The sequence below is a fragment of the Anser anser genome (assembly GCF_964211835.1).
Source record: "Anser anser genome assembly, chromosome: 1".
NCBI lineage: Eukaryota > Metazoa > Chordata > Aves > Anseriformes > Anatidae > Anser > Anser anser.
This window is the reverse complement of record NC_139720.1, coordinates 203742108-203762261: the sequence shown is the minus strand read 5'-3', so window position 1 is coordinate 203762261 and position 20154 is coordinate 203742108. Positions and strand designations below refer to the sequence as shown.

At 40.2% G+C, this 20154-nt stretch overlaps 1 long non-coding RNA gene across 1 annotated transcript; it reads left to right on the top strand.

Annotated features, from left to right (window-relative positions):
• The first annotated feature begins 1934 nt into the window (after nucleotides 1-1934).
• LOC310893127 lies at nucleotides 1935-8634 on the top strand. The gene is made up of 3 exons (XR_014578722.1): nucleotides 1935-2289; nucleotides 3932-3994; nucleotides 7687-8634. It is a non-coding gene; the product is annotated as an uncharacterized lncRNA (long non-coding RNA).
• Nucleotides 8635-20154: the final 11520 nt, after the last annotated feature.

Below are 20154 nucleotides of genomic sequence, written 5' to 3'. Positions count from 1 at the left end.
CCAGCCTGTATACTTGTAATCTGCATTAAATCTCCAATGAAGAATCTGTGAATTTACACTCCTTTGTTTTCCAAAGACACTGTGCAAATGATTATGCTTCCTTGAAGGAATGTTGTAAAAATCTTCCAGAAGTTCAGGAAGCATATTTACAAGAACTCTTGGACTAAAAACATTTCCCTTGAAATCCTCAAATTTAATTTCCTATTGCATTGCCTGCTTAGATAATTTTCAACTATCACCCCATGAAAGAGAAAAATATGAAACAATTTTTAATGATAAAACTTATAAAAGTGCAAATCATTTTTCCTACAGTTCTTAAACTATGCTGCTTATTTATGCAATCCACTAATATTAAACAGGATATTTGTAGGATTAATAACAGCAGGTTATCTAACAGTTGGCAATAAACAGATTTAACTTAAATAGCATCAAACCTTAAAAAGAAATGATACATTTCCTTTTTTTTTTTTTTTCCCCTCTACATTTTCTAACCTCTGTCATGTAAAAAATGAATATGAAGATTTCATCCTAAGGCAATTTTATATCCTTTTGAATTTAATAACTGAAACTTCACAATAAACAAGAAGTACAGATAAAGATCAGTAGCAAAGAAAAGGATTTGATTTGGAAATTAAAAGAGAAAAAAATAAAGAGAAAAAATAAACATTGAAAAAAACCATGAGAAAGCCTTAAATGTTGTTAATATTTTCTACTCTAGATTTTGAAATCATCTGTATCTGGATTGCAGAATTACTCAGAACTGAAGTTCTGAGTTTCCTTGACCTGTGTTTAATTCTAATTTTCAAAAGACTGGTGTTCAGCAACTTGTTCCATCATTTGAAAAAGTAATTCAGATAAAAAGTAATTAAGGACAAACAATAGACTTGCATATAATAGAAGTTGAATAGCTGAAACTGGAAGGAACCTCTGAAGACAGTCAGTCCAACCCCTTTGCTTAAAACAGAGTCCTCTAAAGCAGGTTGCTCAAGGCCATATCTAGTTATGCGTATCTCTGAGGATGGAAACTCCACAACACCTCTGAGCAACTGTAATTGACTCTTGATCATTTAAGACTTTGCTTTGCATCTTCCTCCCTTCAGAAGTAACAAAAATTGTTTGTACAGCATTATTTTAAAGTTAGAAATTGTGTCCTGTGGTCAAACCAGTGATGTTCTAGTTCTAAGTTCTAAATTCTAAGAAATCATGCTAGAAGTAGCCGACAGGTAATTTTCTTGCCAGAAGTTAATGGAGAGCTCTTTACCAATAGATTTTGAATTTTCACCTCACATTTTCATAGAATTATAAAATGCTTTGGGTTGGAAGAGACCTTAAAGTTCATCTAGTTCCAACCCCCCTGCCACGGACAAGGACACCTCCCACTATACTAGGTTGGTCAAAGCCCCATCCAGCCTGGCCTTCAACAATTTGAGGGATAGGACATCCACAGCTTCTCTGGGCAACCTGTTCCACTGTTTCACCACCCTGTGAGTAAAGAATTTCTTCCTTATCTCTAATCTAAATCTCCCCTCTAATCTCCCTTCTTGTAGTTTAAAGCCATTATACCTTGCTTCATTACTGCAGTCCCTGATAAAGAGTCCCTCTCCTGCTTTCTTGTAGACCCCCTTTACATACCAGAAGGGCTCTCTTTGTATTCTATGTTTATAGCCTAGATTAAAAAACTTTCATCATTTAGACAATTTAAAATTTATTTATTTATTTATTTTTCTACTGTGCCTTTACTGCTATAGGTTGTTCAGGCAGCTTTGCTCACAGAGTGAATATTCTTGATGGTACCTGAGATTTATTTTCATTTTCCATGTAAAGCTCCTTCTGAGTACTTATATGGAAGTACAAGTCCTCAATCACAGAGCACATAAGCAGTCTCTTACACCTCACACTTTTTGAGGGATATACTTGAATCAGTTGATGCTAGTGGTGTAATTTAAATGTGTTCTCGTTTGCCTGAGTAACAGGTATCTTCATCAATCACAGCCTCTGAATGAAAAATTTACATAAATACTTTTTTTATGTTTGATATGAAATTTTCCTGTCTTTATCTGATAAATTCATCAGTAAAAGTTGCTCTGATTTAAACATATTAAAATAATTTTAATATTTAATTTGTATCATGCCTACTTTTGAAGACCTTTTGCTACACAAAATGAAGTATAAACTCACACAATGTGTTGTTCTTCAATAGAATTTGCAATGCCACAGAAGTAGACCACAGATGATTCATGAATGCAAGAAAGAGTCTCATTTTGGAAACATTCAGTGTCTGCAAATTTTGTGAGTTGAATATTTCTTGAAGGAAATAACCTGTTTAAATAGGTAAACACATTTTGCATGCTTGGATGAGATCATGCTAATTATCCACTGCAAGCTGGTAAAGGAATAATCCTGCGAGTATCAGGACTGACAGAGGTTACAGACAGAGCAAGCATAAATTCATCTCTCTACTGCTGCCTTGTAACATTGCCACAGTGGCAGGATGATGGAGGCATATATTGTCCCACAGACTGCGCATATTTCAACCATTAGCAATTTGAGAACAGTTTGAGGCAAGTCAGCTGTCTGTAAGCCATAAATCTTCATCTTGGAAACAGCAGTGCTTGAGGAGATTTGATAAGGTAAAAGGCCAAGCTGGGCAGGAGAAGTTCTCCAGCCAGCTGAGCTGTGAAGTACTTAGAAGAGCCTTTCAGTTGGAAGAGAGCTATTTGCACAAGAGATGCTCAGAATGATATGTGAGATTTTCTGGGAGGATAAGTCTGCTAGACTTTCTTTTCCTGTTCAGGCAGCAGGAAATACAGATTGTAAGAGGGGCGGGGAAATTAATTTGGAAAATTTGCTCTCTTTCTTGCTAGGACAACCAGGAGGGATGAATATTCCCATAGCCTGAAGTCTCTTGAAACCTATATTGGCTCTATTTTCCCATTAAAAACAAAAGCTTTAAGGGAATTAATGTAGACTTTTCTTATTGTAATGAGGCTTTGCTCTGATGTGAAACCAAACTTCTGAATACAAAGTGGGTCTCAAAATGCCGACTGGGATATCACTGGCCATCTGTGCCAGATCTAACAGTAATCCTGTAGCAAGCAAAACCAGTTAATCGAAAAGTGCTCTGTTCAGGGTGCAGCACAAGCTGGAATGTGCAGACATGAAGACCCTGCAGTTTCAGAAGGTTCTCAGTTAAATATGTTCATGGGCTTTGGCACTGAGCAAGTACGAATAGGACAGATCTCCATTGATGAATCAGGAGATAGCTTAGCAAGTTGTAGTAGACAGGGAGGTTTACTCCACCCCTATTTTTCCAGGAACAAACCTTATGTTTGCAAAGTAGTACAGGGCTATGTGTGGTCATGCCGCATTCCTGCTAGTGGGCTTTGCTGTCATCATTTCTTCAAATGCCTGAATTCAGACCTGAGCACAATCCCATGATCACAGAATCGGAGAATTGTTGAAGTTGGAAAATAATTTTGTAGGTCATCTGGTTCAACCCCCTTGGTCAAGCAGGGACACCTAGGGCAGGATGCCCAGGGTCATGTACAGATCGTTCTCCAAGGAGGATAGATTTCCAAGAAGGGAGACTCTACCTCTTGGGAGCAAACTGTTCCAGTGTTCAGTTACTCACACAGTAATGTGTTTTTTGATGTTTAGATGGAACCTCTTGTCCTGTTACTGGGCACCGCTTAAAAGAGGCTGGCTCCATTTTCATTGCATTCTCCCTTTAGGTATTTGTATACATTGATATGTCTCCCGGTGTAGGGAATGCCACGGTGCTTTTCTGTGTTTCAGCAGCAGAGTTCACATCTCTAGTGAGACATTTTGTTAAACTTAGCTGCTATCTATGTATAATTTAGTAATTTAATAATAATTTAATAATTTAATATTATGTATAATTAATGTATGATTATTTTGTTGTCTACTCTAGGAAGATGGAATAAGTATCAGAAGCCATTGCAACATCTTTACCTTTGTCTCTACTGCAAATCAGGTACATGCCAACAGAAATTGGAGCCTTTTTCCTATATCCTTTCCATATGCCAGCTTTTCCATATTTGGAGCATCAATGGACTGCAGTGAGATGTCTTGGAATGGAGATCAAAAGTTAGATCTGACTTAATGCCTTAGTTAACTCTGCAGGATGGCATACCTTTTGTGTAGTTTCAGATCATTTTCATAAAAAAATTATCATCATCTTGATACTAGAATCTGGCTTGTTGTGTCTCAAGCACTCAGCTCCTGTAAGTAGATTGCTTTGTATTACTGTTGAATCCTACAAAGTCTCTAAAGACTCCAAGCCTGAAATTGCAAGAGCAACTATTGCTTACTGAAAGAATAAAATTGGTATTCTAAGCTAAATTTTCATGTGGGTTTCTAATATGAGACAACAAAACGTTTAGCATTCTTCTGATGACTTTTAATTAAGATGAAAAAAAACAACATATAAATGAAAACATCACAGTTGACTGCATAAAATAAATTGTGAAATGCTCTCCTTTAATGCTCCTCAAGCCTGAGCATTAATAGAAACTTTTCCTAGAAACTAATCCTGGTACTTGTTCAAAGAGCCCCTGGAAATTGTCAATACATAGAATTCCTGTTTGCTGACATATCAGTCTCCACTTCGTGGTATTTCTTCCCCCTTTCCCCTTCCCCCTTTCCTTTTCCCTTTCCCTTCCTCTTCCCCTTCCCCCTCCCTCTTTCCAAGATCATCTGGTCCAACCAACCACCTACCACCAATATCACCCACTAAACCATGCTCCAATATAGGATCATAGAATCACAAAGGTTGGAAAAGACCTCCAAGATCAAGACTTCCAGATCCGAACTGGCAATCCTGGTTACTTCCTTTACTAAAAGAGGACACTTATAGGGCGTAATTCATCTGACTTCCCTAGAGATTTTTTTCCAGGATGAGTTGAATCTTGGTCTGAGAGTGCCTTGCTCATTACGGACTATAGAGCAGAAGACCAGGTTGAATGCAAACATCTACTTTCTATTTCTTTAAGGATCTTGAACCCAAATGTTCAAAAGTGAAATATGTCCCTTACATTGGACCTGATGCTGCCTGTGGTACCTGAAGCAAATGTCACTTGTGTAGGAGGCCTTCTCTTAACCTGTCCTGGGATTTTCTCTATCTTTTGGGATCTAAGAAAACTCTGTCCTACTAGATTTGTGCTGAATGTGATCTGCTACTAAAAATTACTTTTATCAGCAGTTAGATAACAAGAAAAAGACTATTTTTATGGTCCTTCATAATCTGAAATGTGTCACAGATTTTCTCATCTAATAGAAAAGGCAAAAGTATTCTTTAAGACCCAACTGCCTAAAGCAAGAATACAAGGACTTTCCCATCTGCTGAACTTGGTGAAGGTTGATTCAATCATCATCTTCCGCAATTTTCACTTGACAACAGCAGCTTAATACTTTCAGTGGATGCTATTAATGCATCCTTAATAAGATGAATACTCTCACTAATGAATCCCAGAAGTCTCAGACATCAGAGGATCAAGGGTTCGTGTGTGCATGTGTGTGAAAGCAAAAGCAAAGCACCAGGGGTTATTATAGAGCTATTATAAGCCCTCTGAAAGCTGTAAATCAAAGACAGATAAAACAGCTTCTAGTTCTTAGTTTTTACTTCCTGCTTTTGCATGTTTGGATGTTCTTCTTCTGGTAGGTACTTAGTATTTGGACTGACTGTATAATTTTAAATTGCTTCTTAAACATACTGTACTGGGTCGGGCTGGGATGTTAACTTTCCCTGCAGCAGCCCATACAGTGTTGTGCTCTGTACTTGTAGCTAAAACAGCATTGGTATCACACCAGTGTTGTGTCTGCTGCTGAGCAGTGCTGGCACAGCATCAGGACTCTCTCTAACCCCCCTAGGGGTGGGCAAAAATGTGAGAAAAGAAACATCACCAGGACAACTGACCTAAACCAACCAAAGGGATATTCCATACCATATGATGTCACACTCATCAATAAAAGGTGGGAAAAGGAGGAAGAGGTGAGGGGTGGGCTCTCGTGAAAACGTCTGCCCTCCTCCCGAACACCGGCTACGTGCGTTGAGGCCCTGCTTCAAGGACGTGGTCAAGCATCGCTCATTTGTGGGAAGTAGAGAGTAATTTCTTTCCTCTGCACTTCCACATAGCCTTTGCTTGTTTCGCTTAGTTTTCCCTTTCCCCCTCCCTTTTCCCCTTTCCTTTTTTTCCCCCTTTAGTTAAATTGTTAATTGTTTAGTTAAATTGTTTAATTAATAATAATCTTTCCTTAATATTTTTTTTCCTTTAATTAAATCATCCTTATCTCAACCCGTGAGTTGTTCTTTCCTTTACTTCTTCCCCTCCTCATCTAAGGAGGGGGAGGGAGAGAGCGGTTGTGGTGTTCAGCTGCCTAGCATGGTAAAACCACCACAGTCCTTTTTGGCACCCAACGTGGGGATCGAAGGGTTGAGATAGCAGTAGGATTGATTAAAACGCTTACAACTAACACGCTTACTTGCTAGTCACCATGTTCAGTATCCTGTTAATATTGGCTTGTTTGATCATGTATCATGCAATCCATGTCATGTTCTCCTTTCTCCTCTATATCCGATCTGAGAATGTGCTACAATCTGTGTTCGTTTTTTTTTTAATTCACTGTGCTGCCAAGCACTGGCCTTGAGTTTAATCTGCCATTCAGGCTCTGCACTGTTATCATTTGGGTCTCATGGAAACTATCTTTTAGAGAATATTCAGAATTACACTGCCTTCCTTTCCTCATCTGGAAGTCAGTTTATGAATAATATCAGGAATGATACCTCCTCCTTCTTTCACGGTGGGCTAATTACAACAGTTTCTGAGTATTCTGAATATCCATGTGTAACCCATATATTACTATTTCTAATTCTGAATAACGGGTTTCCTCTTCTCTCTAAGATTAGTCGATTGTTTAGAAAGCTTACCTGGGAATCTGTCCCGAAACAGTCTCGTGGCAGGTGGCAAGGTGTGTGGGAGGATATCGGCAGGTACCTGTTATGGGTACCAATACTCTCCAATAGTTTTGTACTTTTACAATACTTTTTTGTACTTTTCCAATAGTTTTTGTACTTTTGTACAATAGTTTTAGTACTACCTCCAATAGTTTTGAACTTCACCCCTGAACAAGTGCAAAATCCTAAAAACCTGATAGAATGTTTGAGAGTCGTATGCCCTGACCCTGATAATGCTGGAGAACGACAGCTTGCAGCATTGTGCTGGGTCCTGGCTTACTCCTATCAAACACTGTTTAACATCATCCAGCACCTTGAAGAGAGGGAGAAAGTCTCTGAATTTGATGACCAGATAACACATGCTGTGACTGACCCAGAGGATCAACCAACTATGAAGACACTGACACTGCAGTGAGCATAACAGCCATGGGCTTAAAACCCATGGGCTTATCACTACTAGTGACAGGCCACAGACTGCAAGAACTTACTCTAGTGTAAACACTTGCCTTGACCTGTTTGCTTGCTGCTTCAGCAAAGCAGTTGAGTATCTAAAGTCTAACATTAAAAATGTCCTGGTGGTTGTGGCTTAACCAGAGACCTTATGCACTACCCTTAACCTTAAGTGTTGGTGGGATATTTGTTCTGTCTTGCTTTATTGAATTTTCGTGTTTTACCATGGCATATATGGTAAAACTTGACTTTACTATCTACAGAAATCTTCAACAAAATGACCACGAGTAAACATAATATTATATTGTGGACTAAAGGGAAAGAAGAATCCAACAAATGGGAACATAAAAATAGTCTCATATGAACCCCAAAACTACAGAGGATCAGAATAAGAAGAAATCAACACTTTCAACATCAGCCTGCTTCTAAGAGGAACTTGGAACACTGGGAAAACTCCTCTCTAAAGAAAACAGGTCTGCGCTCCCAGAAATCCAGGGATTACTAGAGTGATGTGAAATACTCTGGGCAAGAGGGGCAGCTCTAGGATGGAATGGTCTAGACATTAGTATTTTAGCTGGGTTCTTAATTCCTACTTTTATCTTAATTGAATGATGTCAAGGTATCATTTTAACTGGGCTGGTAACTTGGTTTATATTAGTTGGACTAATTCTTCAGCCCTAATTGTCTTCCCCTTTTACATGCAGCAAAATGGTAAGTGGGAAAAAATAGGAAGGACAGTGACACATGAAAAACAAAAAAGCAAACAAACCAAAAATGGATTTAAAAGGAGAGGAAAGCAGGGAACAGCTGCCATCACATTCCTTCTCAGATCTGTTGGCTGAGTCAATGAAAATACAGGATTGCTGCTTACAGTAAGGGTGTTTGTTACCATCATGATCTGATGAACAAGAAAAGGAGCAGGCAGGAGTTTCATAAAGATTGGGACTCTCAGTCATGAACTGTCTATGAAATGAGAATATCCCATGGCATAGATCTTATCTTCTTTACCTTCTTATGTACAAGTCTTGTGGGGTTTCTGTATGAGTCTCCAGGGGTCACAAACTGAGAGAAAAAGCAGCTAGAAGAGAGTTTATACCTCTTCTTAAAGAAAATATGTCTGTTAAAGAGGAACCCTTGTCCTTAGTCATGCTGTCAGAAAAGGTTTTGACAAAGGGATAGCCAGGAGGTGATTTCACCATGTTGATGCAGTGCAGCTCTATGATGAGAGCAGTAGGGATATTGAATGGACACTTATTAGTTTTCTCTCCAAATGGAATTATAGTTTTGGAGGTAAATTTATTATTTTCAGGTTGTGCTTTTGAAAGGAGTCTCCCAATTGTTCCCACTTCCAATTCTTTGTTTTGCATGGTGAAGTCTCCCAGTGAGTGAATTAGATTTTATTTCAGATGAAATGAAGCCAAAAAAGTACACACAATGGATGCCCTCCTAATGCATTTTGGTCACTAATGGGTGTCTAGTTTCTGGGAATATGCTACAGATATGAAGTAAAACTCCCCTGAGCTTGCTCAGTGTAGGTATCAGATCCTCAACATCAGCTATTTTGCTTTACAGATATGCTCTTATTACGCTGCAGGAATTGCTAATGCAGACATCACTTTAAAAGGTCAGATCTTGGTAATGGATGACCCTGTATTCCCCCATGGGCTACAGACAGATGAAATGGTGATGTCTGCTGTATACAAAACCTAAAAGAAAAGAGTGTCCTTGCCTCCCAGACAGCTCCAGAGGGATGCAGATATTTTTGTGGCATCTTATAGTAGAAAAGGTAGCGGAACAAAAGGGGAAAGTGGGCAGGCCTGAGTGAGGCTTAATTGTATTACATGCTTTAGCAGTCTGGGGAGTACTTACGAAGAAAAAAGAGAAGGAGAAGGGGAAGGAGAAGGAGTGGAATGGAGAGGGGGAGGGAGAAGGGGAAGTGGAAAGAGGGAAAGGGAAAAGGAAAAGGAAAGGGAAAAGGGAATAGGGAAAGAGAAGAAAAAAGGATGCATGCCAAAAAGCTGAGGAAAAGTTATTGACTTAATAATGTCTAAAGGCCTGGGTCAGCTAACAATGCCTAAACATGCTGGGGGTGATTGTTTGCCCTAAGCTAAGGTAACAAGCAAAGCTGGAGACCATGAGGGACCAGCAGCAGAGCTGGTTGTGACAGATCTAAGGAGAGCAACTAGCTTTGGATGGCAGCTGGTGCTTGCAAGGGGCAGCCGTGGGGCATGTTTAGTTGGGCCCCTGTTGTCTATCAGGTGGGGTGAAGATTCCCTCTGAGTCATAACGTTGTGTATGGTGTTCCTGAAGAAGGCAGTGGGGCAGCTAGCTAGGATTTAGTTAGCTATCCTGTTTGTCTTTCTTCTTTTTCTTTTCTCCCTCCAAAAATCTTTACTTTTTAAATCATTATCTTTGTCTTTCTTAAGTCGGTACAGTGAAAGAGAGATATAAAACAGATCAGAACAATTCACACAAAATGTTTAATTTCTTTCAGTTTTCATTCCATACAGGGAACTGGGGCCGAGTTAATCTGTACCTGACTAAAGCTAGGTGAAATTGGTATTACTGTAGGTTTATAAACTACTTGAATTCTAAACTGTCATCATTTCATAAGCAAAATGGAGCAGCATGGGAGGGGCAAGTTGTTTCCACCTGCTGGGCAAGCACTGGGGAGAACTGGTTACTGCTAAGGCTGCAGTAGGGCTCAGAGGGACCATTATTTTTATTATTTTTTAATTATCAGACTACATTTTCTCAAGTCAAAGTTATGCCATGCTTGAACATAAGGGAACACTCTCTGTTATGAACAGCTAGGAAAAATATTTTTTAAAGAGGAAATCTGAAATACTTGAACCCATGTGCTGTAACAAGCAGTACCTAGCAGAAGAGCTGAAACTTAATGTGATCATTCAAAACCATGATGCAATTATTGATGGTCTAGTAACCACTGCTGTTGCAGTAGGAGATTAGTTACGAGTGGTTTTGGTCCTTGTGATGTGCCGCCTCTTGCTTTATGAGAGCTTCAGAGTGTGAAAGGAAGACTTCCAAGTCTGTTGGAAATGATGAGTTGCTTTAGCATACAGAGGAGTCTTAAGGCAAAAGAAGGGGACCTTTAATTACCTCATGTGAAAATTAGCCATTTTATACTTCTGAGAGGCCACATAACAATACTCAGCTCAGCATTGGGTGTTATTAGCCTGGAAGATGATTAGGTTGGGTTACTCCAGGCCTCCTGAATGGCAGTGCAGCTGAGTGAGCTGCCTGTGTAGTTAAAAAGCATTATTCTTTCTCCTGACTCTGCTGTTAATTTGCTGTATGATCTCTAGGTCAGTCACCTCTGTGCCTTGCTTTTTCCTTTAACCAGCTGTTTTCTTAGCTGTTTAGACTCTCATAACATATATTCTTACTGAGAAAATACAGTAGGATGCTGATCTTCTGGGCACTACCATGTCGCAAACAGTAATATCTGTCCCTGTGCCTCCTGTGTTGCACAAAAGCCCACTGCCTATACATCACTTTGAGCATGGACCATGATGTTGATGAAAGCATTGAAATTATTGTATGGATTAAGCACTGTGAGCATTCAAAGGTTTATCTAACACCAGAAAAATTATTGTGGATGACACTTTTCTGTTTATATTCATCAAAACAAGGATTTTAAGTCTATGTTCTTGAATTATATTGCAGAAAATTTGCAGAAAATCATCATGCTGATGAGACCTTTTTGCAGTCACTGATAAGATTTTTTAAAATCCATTGGCATTTCCTTGTGAACATCTGTCTGAAGTGCTGATTACAGTATCCCTACTTAACTCTGTAGGGGGGAGCAGAAGGATTGCAGCCTAGTGGGCTGCGAAGCCAGAAAAGTGGGGGGAAAAAAAGAAAGAAAGAAAAAAAGGAAATGGCTCAAACAAACAGAGGAAATCAAAAAGATGAAAATTTACACCTTTAATGCATATGAAATGATTTTACCATCATCATCCCATGATGATTTCATGATCCTTCGTCACACTACAACAGTTATGCAGGTTGGTTTTCCCCTCTTGAAATCTATATTGAAAAATTGATGCTTTCTTTCACACTCAGATGTTTTTATTAATGAAGGTTCCCATGACTATGTGGTTGCAAGATGCATGTCCCACTTGGAGGCCAAATTATCTCATGCTATGTGCTGTCTTCACATGGAGTATTCACATTTTCAGCATGTGATTATATGCTTTGGGAATGGAGTGTTCACAGGAATGCTCTTGACGTGTACTTAATGGGAGGAACATGTTAATTGGGTGTCTCATACCATCTAAAGAAGATACCTTAGACCTGGATTAACTGGAAGGGGTAGGATGAAGTAATATGGGCTACTTTGAACTGGTTCATGTGGAAAGGACACACACATGGCTTTTAATCCCTTTGCTGCATCTTCAGGTTATGATGGTGCATTTAACCATCTAATGTTTCTCTCCAAAAAATCTGTACCTGCTTTACAACAGTGTTTTGAAGAGGACTAGGAAACATGGCCACATTTCTTAAATCTGGCTGATTCATTCCTCTCTTAAGCCCACATGTAGTGCTTGAGGTCTGCATTTACCATGCTCAGATCTGACAAAGGTACAGTGATGAGGTTCTTGCATTCCTGTACCTCTGATGATCTATTGCTGGAAGGTGTTATTAATTAAAGGTAATCTGGTGCTATCAATACTAATGATAACTCTGGTGTATTTCCTTTCATCTCCCTTTCTGTATTGTGTTATGCCCTTTTGTTAAGGCTTCCTGTGACAGGTCGGTGTTTGAGGACAGAAAAGCAGAAATGACATACCTTCAGTTATCACTGTGAACACATTTGTATAAGGTACTTCTTTGGAATTTTCTTCTCATTTAATTTAGTTTGTATTATAACAAGTTTCAGCATTAGAAGTTGAAAGCTGCATTTCAAATCATACCCTTCCAATTCCTCTCTCTGCAGCTGAAGACACATCCTTTGGAAAGCAGCCATCCTGTTTAGAAAAACAAAGACCAGAGGTGTGCAGTGCTGACAGTAGGGACAGCATCAGGATCACTCAGACAGAGACTGCACAGTAATTACAACCTGCTGATTAGTATGAACTGAAAACAATGGATGGGATTAATATTAAGCAGACCAACACATGAACTAAATCTCCTGGCCTCTCTGCCTAATATACTTCCTACTGTGTTATCTGGATTCTGAATGCCAAATTAAGACCTACATTTCTACTTTTCTCTAGTGTACCCTACTTTATCTTTTTCTTTTTTTTCCCTACTCTTTTGCAAATATTTCCTTTTGCTATCAGAATTGCACACAGAAAAATGCTGAGATGATCAGAAAAATTCGATGTGCAAGTGAACTACAGAAATTTTGCTGCTGCATGTGCTGTGTTTGCTTTTTTGTTATTTAAAGTGCTCTGCAAGAGCAGAACCCATTCAAATGTTCATCCTCAGCAATGTGCAGACAAACACCCAAAAAGAACAGATCTCTCTGTAAAACCAAGAAGGCAGAGGTGACAGCAAGTGTGTGATCCTCCCAGTAATTTGTCCAGATACTGAAACATCTGAGATGAATTTATTCCTGTTCTGCAGCCTTGTTTGCTTCAGTTCAGTAGAGTAACCTTTGTTCTGCAGCACTTGAGTGGATTTTAAAAGCTTTGAGAATGGCATTTTTATGCTGTCAAATGGTAATGACTTTCCCTTGGCTAGTTCCCTTAATTAAGGGGAAGATGCAGAGCTGACAGCTGGGAATGAGGGGCTACAGCTGTGGCAGAGATTGCAGTGTCTTCCCTGGGCTTGATGGGCACATGTGCAGCATGAGGAGATGGGGGATTGCTGAGTCCAAATTAAATGATTTAACGTTAACAACAAAATGAGTTAACATTCTGGAAGGAACTTACATAAGACTTATATATTTCTATATGTCCTACTGCCATGCTTTTCCCCAGATCAATGAAAGTGTCTCTGGCTTTCCTTTGTTGTGCTTGTAAGGTCACAGACAGAGGATGGATCTGAAAAAAAGCCATCTTAGGAAACACAGAAGTACTGCAAGGTGTGGTGGACGCAGAGCTGGTTCAGGAATGGATGGGTACGTTGGCACAGCAAGGAGCATGGGAAAGAGATCACAAGCAGGCCAAAAGGGGGCCATGACTTTTATTAGGAAGAAATGTAATTGAGTGAAGAAGCTGGTGTATTAGCTCTGGAGCAGGTGGTTGAACTCTGGTTGCTCAGCTGCTCATCAGGGATTGGAAATGGGTGCTGCTGGGGCAGAGATCTCTTCTGGCTTGTGCTCCCCGTGTCCCTCAAGAGTTCATTACTGGGACAGAGCACAGGTTTAATTACCCTCTCCTGAGCACATATTTTTACTCTGTGCCGTATAGTGCTAGGGAGACATACCCTTAAATAGCCCCTTTTGCTTCTGCAGATGTTTGACAGCTACTAATGCATTAAAGCCAGCACAGTGATGAGGCAGGTTATTATTAGCCCTGTTGTGTAGAGAGGGGAACTGAAGTGCAAGAATCAAATGACTTTCTAAAGCTGTAGGGAGCGAATGTGGCAGCATGGCTTCTGCATTTAGGAGCTCTGGCTGTGGATTAGGAGCTATTTGGACATGGAGACACAGGGGAAGACCTCTTGCCCCTCTGGCATTGTCCTAAATGTGCTTCCAGGTTTGTACCAGTGGGTTAGCAGAAAGACCAGCCTTTGGTCTTCCACTTACCTCTGGCTGCTGCCTGGGAGGCAACAGGATGGGAGACTCTTCCTTGTTGTTCCCCGGTCCTTATCCACTCACACAACGGCCAAATTAAGCCTGGTCTTTCCAGAATTCCTCTAGTTAGAAATAATCAGGCAATGAGCTATTACTCAAGAGATTTATTTTGAAAAAATGTTCTAAAAAGGCACAGGAAGAGCTGATAACCATTTAGCAGATGAATTTTCTTACCCATATGGCCAGACGCTTTGGGCTAAATGTTAGTCTGATGATGAGTGGACCTTTGTGGAGAATGGTCTTCAAAGATTTCTAAAAATCTTTGAAATCCCAGTAATTGCCTAGTGTTTCCCATCACAAGAAAGCAATTAACAAAGAGGGCTCTTTGGACACAGACTGACCCCTGCAGCACTAATGGGCTGAATCTCAAACTTTACTTTTACTTTTCCCAGAGTACTTCTGCAATTGTGGCTGGAGTTATTGGCACTGTCTATGAGGAATATCCTTGCCTGCAGCTGACCTTTGAATTATGAAAATGCTGAGGAAAAGCAGGGTGTCAGTCTGATACATTCTACCGTGCTCTTTAGAAATCATACTATGAGTAGATATCAAAGTTACTTGAGAAAAGTGTTGGATCTGGGATTTCCATTTCACAGGAGGTATGCTTGAATCTCTGTGCTCTGAAATGAAGGTGAATTACTGTTATACCTAAATGGTGACCCTTCCTCGGCAGGACTGGTAGGATCTCAGTGTAGTTTCCCTTCAGATTGATAACACTTAAAAGGAAACACAACATTTGTGTTACAATGTGTGTAAAGATAAATGGTGAAAGAAGGAGTCAACCTTGTCTGTGTAAGGTTTTGAGTTTTTGCTTAAAGCAAAGTTACTGGGTTTGTATCCATCCTAAAGCAGTTACTGGGCTGAATAGCCATTTTTGGTGAGAACAGAACTGAACCATAGCCTGTTTTTTAGTCCTGTATAGAAGGCAGTGCCTCTAGCATCTGTGCTAATATCAGAGGGAAAATCCATTTTTGTTAGGATGCAAAGGAAGAAATGGTTTCTTTTACCACAGTGAGAAGGCAACAAGAGAAGTGCAACAGAATAGAAATATTTAGTAAATGAAACACAAAAAGCAATTTTGTGCCTTAATATCAGCTATTTACTGCTTGAGCTCAGTGATCATTTTATGCAAAAGGCAGTAATTTAATGTACTAATGCACCACAATGTCACAATGGGATTCCTATTTCTAGAGTCTATTGTTATGATGAATTAGATCTATTTTAGCAAAGAAATGACATTCTTGAATGAAGCTTGTTGTAGGTATTTTTATCTTTACATTACTGACAGATTGAGACATAATGATATTTAAAAAGAAATCTATATACAATGCTTAGATAGAGCCTTCCTTACTTCCAAAATAAGGAAAAATGCTGTCTCTGAAGCTGACTGGAAATAGTGTTTGAGACTAGCTGATATAGATGCTAAAGCATTTGCAAACCATAAGGATTACCATCTGCATTCATCTGCAAACATAAGTAACCAGAAGTTTCTTCTAACCAACTATTTTTTTTATATATATATAATTTTCTTCATTTTTTTTCTCCACCTGGAGCCATGAGAAAGAAGTGCCTAAGTCTGCTGGATGGCATCTTATTATTTTTCTCTTCACTTGTCATCATCTAACTATCTCTCACCTTTGTTTATAAGTTAGGATGTAACACTCTGGGGATAGCTTTCTCTTTACTTCAGTCCATATTGTGCCAGGCTTTGTATAGTATCCAAAGTCCCATTAACCCCTTATGACTGTCTGTGCATGTGTATATATGCATGCGTTTGTAAGTCAAAAAAAAAAAAAAAAAGATGAAAGAATAATTCTGAACTCTCTGTAACTGATGCTTTATTTCTGAGAACTGCTGTAAGGATATCACAGATAGATTTACGATTTACTTCATTTCACCCAACTTGTCATTGTTGCATTGACTTTATAATGAAGCGGTTCTGGGTATTTGATTTATGACTTAATTTTCAAATAAATACTAAATGGGAGGTGATTCCCTACACGATACTCTTGCATGTTAAACATGATATGGATACATAACATAGCAAGACAGAGCTAATGAAGTCATAATAAGCTTTTAAAATTAGGTTAGAAGAATAATGACTTCAAATGATCCTATAATGAAACAGCAGAAAAGGTTGGCAAGATCATTTATGCAAGAAAATAGTTATTACAGGAAAGAGCCATTCAAGAAGAAAGGAAGGCAATTACAAACATCAGCAGATGTAACAGCAAACAACAGAAAGGATAGGACACAAGCTACCAAAAAACAGTAAGGCAGCTCATAAGTACCAGCACTGCAGAAGGCTGACCTGTGCAATAAGGTATAATACCGAGAATCAGGATGTCCTGGTTTGAATCCTTATTCTGTTTCTCTCTTGCAACTCACTTCACCTTTACTACTGTTTTAATTTATGAGTACTCTGCCTCTTCAGCTTGCAAAAGACAATCCTCCATTATGGTTCTGCATAGTTTTTAGATCAATACTGTGTGTGTGTGCTATCTACTGGTTAGAAAATTCACCAGTCTTCTTCTGAAGACTCACACTCCTAGATCTTTTCAACAGTATTTAGAATCTGTGTCTTCTGATTTGAATTTTGCTGATATTGAGATACTGCAATTGAGTCTTTTAATGTTCAGCTATATTAAAAAGCCTTGTGATATCGCATAGAAGTTCTCTGAGGTTAATTTGGTAATCATCAACATGGAAAAAACTCTCCAAAGCTATTTTTCAGTCATGTGTTTGGAGAAGGAGCATGGTTTAGAAATTAATTGAGAGAGACCAACACCTCTGGATGACAATTTACCCTACTGATTTAGGATTGAAGTCTTTGGAATTGATTGACCGTGGAAAGGACTTAAAGCACTAAGTTGGAGTGGATGACTGAATTTTAAAATGGTGAGCATGAGGTGCAATGAATCTTGCCTTTGCAGGAGGCAGGTGTTCACTGGTTCAAAGACACAACGGGAATAAATAATGCACAGATTTGAAACATCTGCAAACAGTATTAATTAAGGATTAAAAAGAGCTCCTGATATATAATTAAAAGATGTAGCTGACATATTTTGAATTTAGATGTTGTCTGCAGTAATTTTATAGTATGGAATAGTAGATTAAGAAACAGATACAGATAATAGAATTGTACTATGATATGAATAACTGTGACACATCTGAATTTATATACATGCTATATGATTGAATGCCATGACTTCTGCAAGACCTCCACATTGCCACCAGTTTGGAAGTAATTGGAATCCAAGTGAATTATTTTGACAGATGGTACTAGATCATGACAGATGGCAGCCTAACTGATCTAAATTCCAAAATTCAAAACCTAATCACACATATGACATGCTAATAGTTCAAGATACAAATGCACCACAGAAGAAGAAAGAAGCAGGGAGGGATATAGCAATGGATTCTGCAATTTCAGGAAAAAAAATTAAGCAGATGTTGTTATTCTCAAAAAGGAGAAATTGCTATTGGTTTTCACCAGTGACATAGTGGGATTCACTTGGGCCTTTTGTCCAGCTGCCAGTTGTCATCTCTGCTTTCCTGTCACTTTGCAGAGTGTCCCTGCAGCCCTGTGCCCTGGCACAGTCTGAGCTTTTGACAGATCTGCTGCTGATCATTGCTGTGCATGCCACATGATATTTCACACCCCTACATCTGTCTTTTTCTGAAGGGTGTTATGGTGCTGAGTGGGTGTAAGCTGAGAAGAGAGTTAGCTGGCTAGCTTATATCATTGTTGCAAGCCTCCCCTGGTAAAAATATTCTATGATATTTTGCTCTAGTGATTTCCAAGCTTTGCAAGCGTTGTAGGTGTCATTGGTATTACCTCTTTTTCCCCTTGGTCTCTTAAAGCTCACCACAATTTTGGTAAAAATTAATGAGATCTTCTTGTATATTGAGTTGTTGGGGCTTTTTTGAATTTGACATTTATATATATGCATATAAAAATTACTTCCAGTTGGAGAAGCCAGTGATCATTCTACTATATCTTGCCAGGAACGTTTAAAGACAGACTCTTAGGCATCTAAGTCCAATTGAATGTGCCTTTAAAAAATGTTTCAAGTGTATTTATTATGGAAGTTCCTTGTTTGAATTCTTTGAGTTCCAAGTTTGTGACAAATCCTCACAGAAACCCCTGGAAAATTAAGTCTGCACTTTCAATCCCTGAAAAAAATACAGTCATACTTCTAATTCCCTCAACCCTTCCTATTATTTAATTGCTCAGAGGGGAAACTCTCAAATGCTAATGGCTCTGTTAGAGAACAGGAATATACAAAGATGAGATGGAGTCATGGTGTCATGTCTTATGTGTGCGGTGTGTGACTGAACATCTGTGAGTAAGGAACTTCACAGAATCAAAGGGGTTGGAAGGGACCTCGAAAGATCATCAGGTCCAACCCCCCTGCCAAAGCAGGTTCCTTAGAGCAGGTTCCTTAGAGCAGGCTGCCCAGGTAGGCATCCAGACGGGCCTTTAATATCTCCAGAGAAGTAGACTCCACAACCTCCCTGGGCAGCCTGTTCCAGTGCTCTGTCACCCTCACTGTGAAGAAGTTCTTTCGCATGTTGGTGCGGAACTTCCTGTGCTCTATCTTGTGGCCATTGTCCCTTGTCCTATCCCCACAAACCACTGAGAAGAGGTTGGCCAAATCCCTCTGTCTCCCACAATTAAGATATTTGTAAATATTGATAAGATCCCCTCTCAGTCTTCTTTTCTCCAGGCTGAACAAACCCAGGTCTCTCAGCCTTTCCTCATAGGGAAGGTGCTCCAGGTCCCATATCATCCTTGTGGCCCTCCGCTGGACTCTTTCCAGGAGATCCCTGTCTTTTTTGTTCCGGGGAGCCCAGAACTGGACACAGTACTCCAGGTAAGGCCTGACCAGGGCAGCGTAGAGGGGGAGGATCACCTCCCTTGACCTGCTGGCCACGCTCCTTTTAATGCACGCCAGGATCCCATTGGCCCTCTTGGCCTGGAGGGCACGCTGCTGGCTCATGGTCAACCTGTCGTCCACCAGGACCCCCAGGTCCTTCTCCTCAGAGCTCCTCTCCAGCAGGTCGTCCCCCAACCTGTACTGATACATCCGGTTGTTCCCTCCCACGTGCAGGACTCTACACTTGCTCTTGTTAAACCTCATTTGGTTTATTCCTGCCCATCTCTCCAGCTGGTCCAGGTCTTGCTGAGTGGCAGCACAACCTTCTGGAGTGTCAGCCACTCCTCCCAGCTTTGCGTCATCGGTGTACTTGCTGAGGGCAGACACTATTCCCTCATCCAGGTCGTCGATGAAGATGTTGAACAAGACCGGACCCAGCACCAACCCCTGGGGAATGCCACTAGTCACAGGTCTCCAGCCAGACTCTGCGCCACCACTCACCACCCTCTGAGCTCGGCCAATCAGCCAGTTCTCAACCCACCCTACTGTCCACTCATCTATCCCACACTTTCTCAGCTTTGCTGTCAGGATGTCATGGGAGACAGTATGGAAATCCTTGCTAAAGTCAAGGTAGATGACATCCACTGCTCTCCCCCCATCTACCCAGCTGCTGATGCCATCATAGAAGGCAACGAGGTTGGTCGAACACAACTTCCCCTTGGTGAATCCATGCTGACTACTCCTCATAACATTCTTCTCTTCCAATTGCTTGGAGATGGCATCCAGAACAAGCTGTTCCAACACCTTTCCAGGGACAGAGGTGAGACTGATTGGCCTGTAGTTTCCCGGATCCTCCTTCTTGCCCTTCCTGGAAGACTGGAGTGACATTGGCTATCCTCCAATCTTCAGGCACCTCTCCTGTTCTCCAGGACCTTTCAAAGATGATAGAGAGTGGTTCGGCTATCACCTCTGCCAACTCCCTTAGGACATGTGGATGCATCCCATCGGGACCCATGGATTTGTGTGCGTTGAGCCCACTCAGATGCTCCTGAAACACTCTCTCATCAGCCAGGGGGGAGCCCTCC